We start from the raw sequence: 9,554 nt of genomic DNA, 5'->3' as shown, positions 1-9,554 counted from the left end.
TCTATCTATCTATCTATCTATCTATCTATCTATCTATCTATCTATCTCTCTCTCTCTCTCTCTCTCTCTCTATCTATCTATCTATATCTATCATTTATCATCTATGTGTATATGCATATGTACATGTTTGTATATATACATATATACATGAACACACATACAGACATACACATGTGTGTATATGTATGTATGTATATTTCATTTTTGAGTTCCAAATTCTCTCCTTTCTACCAGGCCCTCCCCTATCCATTGAGAAGGCAAGCAATATGGTACCCACTATATTATGCATGTGAAATCATGGAAAATATATTTCCATATTAAACATGTTACCAAAAAAACCCAAGAAAAATTAGGAAAGTGAAAAATAATATGCTTTAATCTGTACTCAGAGTTCATCAACTTTCTCTCTCGAGATGGATAACATTTTTCATCATGAGTCCTTTAGAACTGATCAGGATCATTGTATTGATCAGAGTAGCTAAGTCTTTCATGGTTGATGGTTATTACAATATTGCTGTTACTGTGTACAATGTTCTCCTGGTTCTGCTCACTTCACTTTGCATCAATTCATATAAGTCTTCCCAGGCTTTTCTGATGCCCCTCCCCAACCTTGTCACAATGCTATTCTATCACAATTACATTCTGCAACTTGTTTAGCCCCTCAATTTCTAGGTTTTTTTTCTTGCCATCTTGGTACTTTTAAAATTCCCTGCATTTTGATGAAAAGAATAGTGCTTTACATGAATTAAAGTTTTTTTCTCAGCCCTAAATTCTTTCTCTGTATACTATAGGTTTAATTTCTGGGCTATAGGTTATATTTCTTAATGTTTCCCGATATGCACATTTCAAGACCACGTTGGACCTAGGGTGTCCTAGATGTGGAGGGTACCTTTTGTGGTACAGATCACAATCCATTCCATCCTTCTCACCCTGGGTGACTATCACCCTTATTCTTCTTAGGTGCTAGGGACACAGAGACAAAAATGACAACAGTACCTGCCTTCAAGGAGCTTACTCTCTACCAAGGAAAAATAACATATATACAGAGAAGTAAATATGAAGTATATACAGGTCCACCAAATGAGCCAGCAACCTTCCTAGAGGTCTGTTTAGAAGTTACAATGGTGTAAGAATTAGGCTGCATGTACCTGAGGATCATTTAAAAAATTGTTCTATGGGTTGTTACAGCAAAATAATTAATCACCTAGTGGTCATTTTATTGATACTAAATAAACATGTAAAGATAAATGTCATAGGATATCTAAGTTTCATCAGTAACTTGTAGTTTTAGAGAATTACCCTAAGCTCAGATATACTAAATCATGAGGTCATAGATTTAGAGCTTCTAGGGGCTTAGGGGCCACTGAATCCAACCCTTTTATTTTACAGATGAGGAAACTGAGGTACAGAAAGAGTTGCCCAAGGTCAAGCTATTAAGTGTCTGAGGCAGTATTCACACCCAAGTCTAGTAATCTATCTACTATTCTACCCCTCAGCAAATGACTTCTTACTCACCCAACTAGTAAGTATGAGAGGTGGGACTTGATCTCAGGTCATTCTGACATCAGGGCCAACACTGCATCCTCTAGGCCACATCAACTCTTGTGTGTGTGTGTGTGTGTGTGTGTGTGTGTGTGTGTGTTTAAATAATATAACTAATAATTTCTTCTTTTGTTTGCTTGTTGCCAAGCAATCTTCAAGTTGTGTTGTCTCCCCTAGTACCCTTTGTGGTAGGAGCAATATGCTAATCCCTCCTCCCATGCTGTTAAGCTAGTTTTTTCTTAAATATATTTTTAATTAGGGTTTTTTTTAAATGAAAAGAAAATTAATTTCTCTCTCTTGACTCCACTCCACCTACCCCTTTTCATTTGTTCCCTAAGCCTGGTCTATTCTCCTATCCAATCATCAGCTCTTAGAATCCCTGGCTTTCTTTAAGATTTAGCTTAAGGATGACCTCTCTTAAGAGGCAGAGGGTCTTCCTTCCTTCCTTCCTTCCTTCCTTCCTTCTTACTTCTATTCCTTTCTTCCTTCCTCTCTTTTCTTCTTTCCTTCTGTCTTTATCCCCCTTTTTCCAGCCAGTCTTTGTAAAGTTTCTAGTCTCCTCAAGATTCTAGTCACCATCCTCTGGACACACTCCAGTTTGCTAATGTACTTGTAAAATGTAGTGCCCAGAATGGGACCTAATCATTCAGTTGAACCCTTACCAGGACAGAGGGGTCTTACAAAGTGAGACCCTTGTGCTGATCCCAATAAAAGCATTGGATCTGAGTACCCCTCAGAAGGGCTCAGACATTTTGTGTGCCTAGATTCTTCCTCTTTTAATGCAGTGCCATTAATTGGTGAAATCTCTTAATCCTCTTAGAAATTACAGATGGTAATTCCCGGCTGAGTTTGGGATGAATCTGATAATTATCTTGCATTTGTATGGCACTTTGAAAATGTAAAGGACTTTGCAATTGTTTACTAGTTAATCCTTATTCTTTTTACAATGAGATAGGAACAAGAAAGTACAACTGACTATTTTACAGACAAATCAACTGAGGTTATACCATAGTGTAGCAGTTAAATATGTTAGAAAGACTCCAAATTCTAATCTTAGGCTGACTGGCTGTGCTTCTCCAGTTATGTCAATGTTGGTTGAATATTCGACATTTTTCACAGTAATAGCTTATTATAAATCGTTTTAAGCTTTACAAAGCATACTTCTCAAATACTCCTTTGAGCTGGAAATATGATAGTTTCCCATTTTACAAATGAAGAAACTGAGGCCTGGGCTAGTTCAATGTCTTGTCCAAGGTTGAATAGTCAGAATAGGAATCTGGGTCTCCTGACACTCTTTGACATGTTGATGCTTTTCAGAAACTGAATTATTTGACTATATCCTTCCTAAGTCTACAGAATCTCAGGATATAACTATCAGTAATTATTAATATAAATCATTCTTCGAACCAAGAGGTACCTATTGAGCTCCTCCTTTGGATCCAGGGCTATGGAAGATAGAAAAAGTTCTTCAATCTGGACATGTCTAAAAATCGAACCATTATCTTTCCCTTATTATCTGGTCCTCCTCTTGACTTTCAATTTTTAACTTATGTATAAATGTTTCCTACATAAGCTGAAAAGTATAGTATAGGAAACATGCTCTATCCATCCATCCATACACATCCATACATATGTATACATATATACATATGTAAACATATACATACATATATATCCTCTCATAATCTCTCCTCTTTTTCCTTCTTTTACACCTTTTACCATTCATTAAATTTAGTTTTATCTCCACAAAGCCTTCACATCTATTTCCCTCATCACTGTTTGCCAGAATATTTTAGTAATTTTCTAATCAGTGACTTCCCATCTCCAGTTTTCTCTTAACCCCAATTCATCCTAAATTAATATTACCAATACACAGCTCTGATCAGAGCACTCAAGTGCTCTACAATCTTCAATGATGATCTATTATCAATAGGATAAAATCTAAACCCCTTTTTCTGGAATTTAGAGAAACAGATTTCTACAAATAGGAAGCTCAGGGGACAGAGTGTTGGATTTAGAATTAGGAAGACCTGAGTTCTAATCCTGTCTCAGTCACTTATTGACTCTGTGACCCAAGACCAGTCACTTAACCTCTATCAACCTCAGTTTCCTCATCTGTAAAATGGGGATAATAATAGCACCTACCTCCCAGGCTTGTTGTGAAGATCAAATGAAGTATTATTTGTAAAGCAGCATTTGGAAAACCTTTATACTGTATAAATGGTAGCTATCATGTAGGTTTAAAGCTTGAAAGGACTTTAAAGGTCAACTAGTCAAAATCCCTCTATTTATAGATAAATCTTAGAGAAGGGAAATGCCTTGTTCAGTGTTATGCAGGTAGGAAGTAGACATGATTTTCTACAATCTGGCTTCAACCTACATTCCAGGTTTATTTCAGTTTTTCTCTTCCTGTTTTTTTTTCTTTCAGTGCTTAACTCAGTGTCTAGCACATAGTAGGTGCTTCATACATGTTTATTGACCATTGTTGACTGAAATGAAACTTCTCATCGATCTTTGAATGAGTCCTTTGCTTTACCGTCTGTGTTCCTACCATTATTCTGTATCTCCAGAATGGCCTTTTAACCACCTCTAGCTATTGAAATCTTATCTGTCTTTCAAAAACGAGTTCAAAACCCACTTCACCCATAATTGATCCTTCCAACCCATATCGAGCTTTTCCTCCTCTGAACTCTCATAGCAATTAATTGGTCCCTCTTCTTTACGCTTATCCCCCTCTCCCTTTCATTCTGGCTCTCAGTAGACATTCTTTGTGTTAAACTCTGGCCACTATATTCTAGGAATTGGAGAGCTTTTACAGGGAACAGCCGCAGGGCTGCAGGGCCTTGAGTTCATGTCTTACAGTGATTGGTTGAAAATGGGGATATGGAGTCTGGAGAAGAGAAGACTTGGCAAAGGCAGGAGAGTTGGCCTCAGATATTTGAAAGACTGTCACATAGAGGAAGGATTAGATCTCAGAGCTTGTAAACCACAGTGGCAGTTAGATAATTAGTGGATAGGTCAGGAAGAGCTGAGTTCAAATCCTGTCTCAGAGACTTACTGTGTGACTTTAGGGAAGTCATTTAACTTCCATTTGCCTCAGTTTCTTCAAATACAAAATGGGGATAATAATAGTACTTATTTCCCAGTGTTCTTGTGAGAATCAAATGACATAATATATGTAAATAGTTATTATAGTGCCTGGCACATAATAGGTGCTATATAAATGCTAGCTATTATTATTATTTTATGATGATGATTAGACACAGGTGTCCATACTCCAAATCCAGCATTCTTTGCATACACTCAACCATGATAGGTGTTGTCCTTTCTAGCTCTGAGGGTCTATGATTCAATGTCTTGTAATCACAGATATTAAAAGTAATTCTTTCGGTGAGAAGAGTTGTGTTCTCTGGCTTGTAGGAAGCATAGAGTTAATTAGGAAAAGGATCCGTGTAGAGTAAGTATTTTAGAACTTAGAAGTGATTGTAACGTGGCCTTCTAGAAGGGGCACTGAGTTGGGAGTCAGAGGATCTAGAATTAAAGTACTGTGTTTAAATCTACATGACAGTGAACAAGTCACTTCTCCTTCCTCAGCCTCAGTTTCCTCAGTTGGAAAAATGAGGGAGAAGGTTGGATTAAGTAATTCAATAAATTTTAGCAAAGACCTGCTATGTATAAGGCACCATGCTAAATGCTGGAGAGTCCCAAGATAAGCACAGAATAGATTCTGCAGTCAAAGAGCTTGTGTTTTACTGAGTGCTCACTAAAGTTCCTTCCAGCTCCAATCTTTTATATTCTTTTTTTTAAGGCAATTTGGGTTAAATGACTTGCCCAGGGTCACACAACTAGTAAGTGTCAAGTGTTTGGTCTAAGACCGGATGAACTCAGGTCCTGCTGACTTCAGGGCTGGTGCTCTGTCCACTGTGCCACCTACCTGCCCCCCAATCTTCTATATTCCAAGACAGCCAGATGGTGCTGTGGATAGAGCATTGGACCTAGAGTCAGAAAGACCTGAGTTCAAATCCAGCCTCAGACACTTGCTAGCTGTGGGAACCTGGCCAAGTTACTTAACCTATATGCCTCAGTTTCCTCAACTGTAAAATAAGGAGAATAATAGTATTTACCTATCAGGATTGCTAGATGGCTCAGTGGATAGAGTGCTGAGTTGAGTCAGAAAGACCTGAACTCAAATCCAGTCTCAGATACTTAGGTAGCTGTGTGATCCTGGTCAAGTCACTTAACCTTGTTTGCCTCATTTTCCTCATCTGTAAAATGAGTTGAAGGAAATGGCAAACCACTCCAGTATCTTTGCCAACAAAACCCCAAATGGAGTCATTGAAAGTCAAACATAAGTGAAAATGACTGAACAACAAAAACCAGCGTTGTTGTGAGGATCAAATAAAATAGTATCTGTAATTCACTTAGCACGGGGCCTGGCACATAGTAAGTGCAGGATAAATTCTTGTGACTTTCCTTCTTGTTCTGGTAGTCCATGGTTTATGTTTTCAAAGTCTATGCTCCATCTCTAACAGTGTATGGCCTAAGGTCCCTTTCATTCCTGTCATTTAAGATTCTTAAGACCCTTTGGTAAGATTCTCTTCTGTCTGAAGATGAGTCATAGGTATGGTGATGCCGACCAGCACAGTAGGTCTTGGTAGCTAGTACTCATGCAGTATGCGTGAATGAATGCATGAAAGATTTAAGTGCTTGTTATATGCAAAGCACTGTGCTTTGTATGTACACAGTTAGCTGTCTGTGCAGTTACCAGGTGCGTCCAGGATCCACGATAAGGCTGCCTGTGGACGTGGTCTCTCTGCCTGTGCTCTCTGGGCGTTGTGAGGGATCTGTCACCAAGGTAGCGAAGCCTCAGCTGATTGGCTGAATGATGAGGGCTGAGGGGCTAGCTTTGCAAGCCAGGATTAGAAACAGCATTGCAATAGTTTCATCTTTTTGAATTAGGCTGAAAAAATGAAATGGCTTCCTAAAAGCTCTTTTACTAGTTCTTTCTTCTTTCTAGAGTTCTGCTACATTTGTTTTGCTAGATTTCTCAAGCAGCCTTCCTTTGGGGGGAAAAGAGGAGTTTCAGTTAGATGGACTCTACATGACTCACAGCTATTCAACCCTAAGTTAAAATTGTAGGAGCTGAGTCATTCAATCAATATGTTAGTCAGTCAACAAACATTTATTAAGTGTTTATTATGCTTAATGCTGGGGATAAAGTCCCTGCCCTCAAGGAACTTACATTCTAATGGAAGAGACATGTAAATAATTAGGTGTAGAGTTATTTACATGTTACATACAAGATATATACAAAGTAGATGGAGGGCAATTTGGGAAGTAGGGGCATTAGCAGCTTGGAGGACTGAGAAAGTTCTTCCATAGAAGGTGGGATTTGAGATGGGTCTTGGATAAAGCTGGATAAATTAAGAGACAAAGGTTGAGTGGCAAAGGTGGAGGGGCAGAACATTACAGGATTTGGGTACAGGCATTGCAAAGGCAAAGTGAGAAGAGATAATGATGATGATGATGATGATGATGATGATGATTATAGCTAACATTTAGATAGTACTTATAATGTGCTGTACACTATGCCAAGTGCTTTATAATTAATATCTCATTTGATCCTCATAACAATCCTGAGAGGTAGGTGCAATTATTATCCTCATTTTATAGTTGAGAAAACAGAGGCAAACAGAGGTTAAGTGACTTGCCCAGGATCACACAGTTGGTAAGTGTCTCTGAAGCTGGCTTTCACTCTTTCTGTGCTCATAGTCCAGGATTTTTTTCTACAGCACCATGCTGCTATTTACATTTTAATTTCCTGCCGAGACAACAATAAAAACTCAGGGAATGATGCCTGTATTCCCATTTTTATTAGATAAAAGTAGGTATTAATTCTCTTTAAAAGTCTATGTTTAGAAAAAATATAATTCTTTGGGAAAAAAATAGGTCACATTTGAATAATTATGCCACTTGCCTGACTGTGTTTGTGGAATTGTATCAATATTTCCTTTTTTTTTTTCCTTAACTTAGGGTCTGGTGACAGGGAGATGCAGAGCTCCAAAAAACTGGTGAAAACTTGTTGATTAGTTTGGTTCTGCCTATGACACGGATGCTGGGGAGGTATTGAAATCACTTGGCTAAAGTGTGGAGGGAGTAATAAGCTAGGAGTCTGGAGACTTAAGCTTCCATGTCCCTGTTCTTCTAGAATTCCCTGTATGAATTTGGGCTTAACATGATTTAATCTCCCCCCCTCCCCCCAGTCAATCCTCCCACTTCTTCTGTCTCATTTTTTTTTAGTTATTTACAGTCATGTTCAACTCTGTGACCCCATTTGGGTTTTTTTCTTGATGAAAACACTAGAATGGTTTGCCATTTCCTTTCCTGGCTCATTTTACAGATGAGAAAACTGAGGTAAACAGTGTTAAGTGACTTGCCCAGGGTCACACAGCTAGTAAGTGTCTGAGGCCAGATTTGAACTCAAGAAGATGAGCCTTCCTGACTTTAGGCCTGGCACTCTATCCATTGTGCCACCTAGCTGCTTCATTTTACTTCTATGAAAAATGAGAGGGTTGGACTAACTCATCCCTGCATCCCTGATCTTCTACAATGAGAGAAAGTGAAATAGTAGAGATCAAATCTCTGTATGGTTTGTTGGGCAAGAGAGGCTCCCAGCAAGTAATTTGTCTTGGTGGACTTGAAATTTTCTTTTTAGTTCTCCCCATTCATGTACTTCTGCCCTCTCTCAAAGGCCCAGGTCTGTTCCTATGAGTCCTTATACTTAGGCTAGAAGAAATGAGCAGAAATCAGCACTTAGCAAAGTGCTTGGCACATAGTAGGTGCTTAATAAATGTCTATTGATTGATTGGTCGAAACTCTGATCAACTGATTCCTACTAAAGTGCTAATAATGGATGATTATATTTATTAGAGAACACAGGGAAAAAACCCAACAGAAAATCCTCTAAGGTCCAACATGATGTATCAATCACGTTAGGATTTCAGGTTAGGAGTTGGGGTAGAAGTTAGTATGTATTTTGGGTCAGGGAGTGCCTACTCAGTAATAGAACATAGACCTCGATACTAGAATGGACCATAGAACATAGAATGTTAGAGCACAGAACTGGCAAAACTGGAAGGGACCTTAGAACATAGGATGTTAAAATATAGGACCTAGAATGTTAGACCTGGAAGGGAGCTTAGAATATTAGAACATATCATAGAATATTAGAGTTAGAAGGGACCTGTGGACTACTTAGTTTACTCTTCCCCTACTCTCCCCTCCTGAGGCAAATTTAGGAATGAAGAAATAATCTTAGAGAAGTGATTCATTTAAAAAAAAACACAGATTTTATTGATATCTTTTGTTTTTAGGCCAAACAATGGATAAAGTATTGGTCTTGGGATCAGGAAGACAAGAGTTTGAATCCTTCCTGAAATACTTACTTAGCTTCATATCCTTGGGCAGGTCACTTAACCTCTCTCTGCCTCAGTTTTCTCATCTGTAGAATGGGGATAATAATAGCACTTACTTTGTATGGTTGTTGTGAGGATCAGATAAGATAATGTAAAGTGATTTGCCAACCTTGAAGTACTATATAAACACTAGCTATTATTATTATTACTATTAGTGGTAGTAGTAGTAGTAGTAGTAGTAATAGTAGTAGTAGGAGGAGAAGAAGAATTACTATATTTCTCAATCTATCTTTTCCCCTTTCTCCACCCAGAGAGCCATCCCTTACAACAAAGAGCAAAAAAAGAGAGAAAAGAAACATTTCAGCAAAACTAATTGACACACTAACCAAATCAGACATTATATATAGTAGTCCACACTCATAGTTCCTCACTTATACAAAAAAAAACCAAAACAAATGGATGGTGGTGCATTTTTAAAACTCATATCTAAGGCCAAGCACTGTCATTATAATCTCATTTGACTGTTTTGATGCTGTTCATTCCATTTGCATAATGGTACCAACCTATAATCAATAATTTATTAAATGCCTGCTGCAT

The sequence above is a fragment of the Vombatus ursinus genome, unplaced genomic scaffold, assembly GCF_900497805.2.
Source record: "Vombatus ursinus unplaced genomic scaffold, bare-nosed wombat genome assembly UNPS02014864.1, whole genome shotgun sequence".
Taxonomy (NCBI): domain Eukaryota; kingdom Metazoa; phylum Chordata; class Mammalia; order Diprotodontia; family Vombatidae; genus Vombatus; species Vombatus ursinus.
This window is presented reverse-complemented; position numbering follows the sequence as displayed.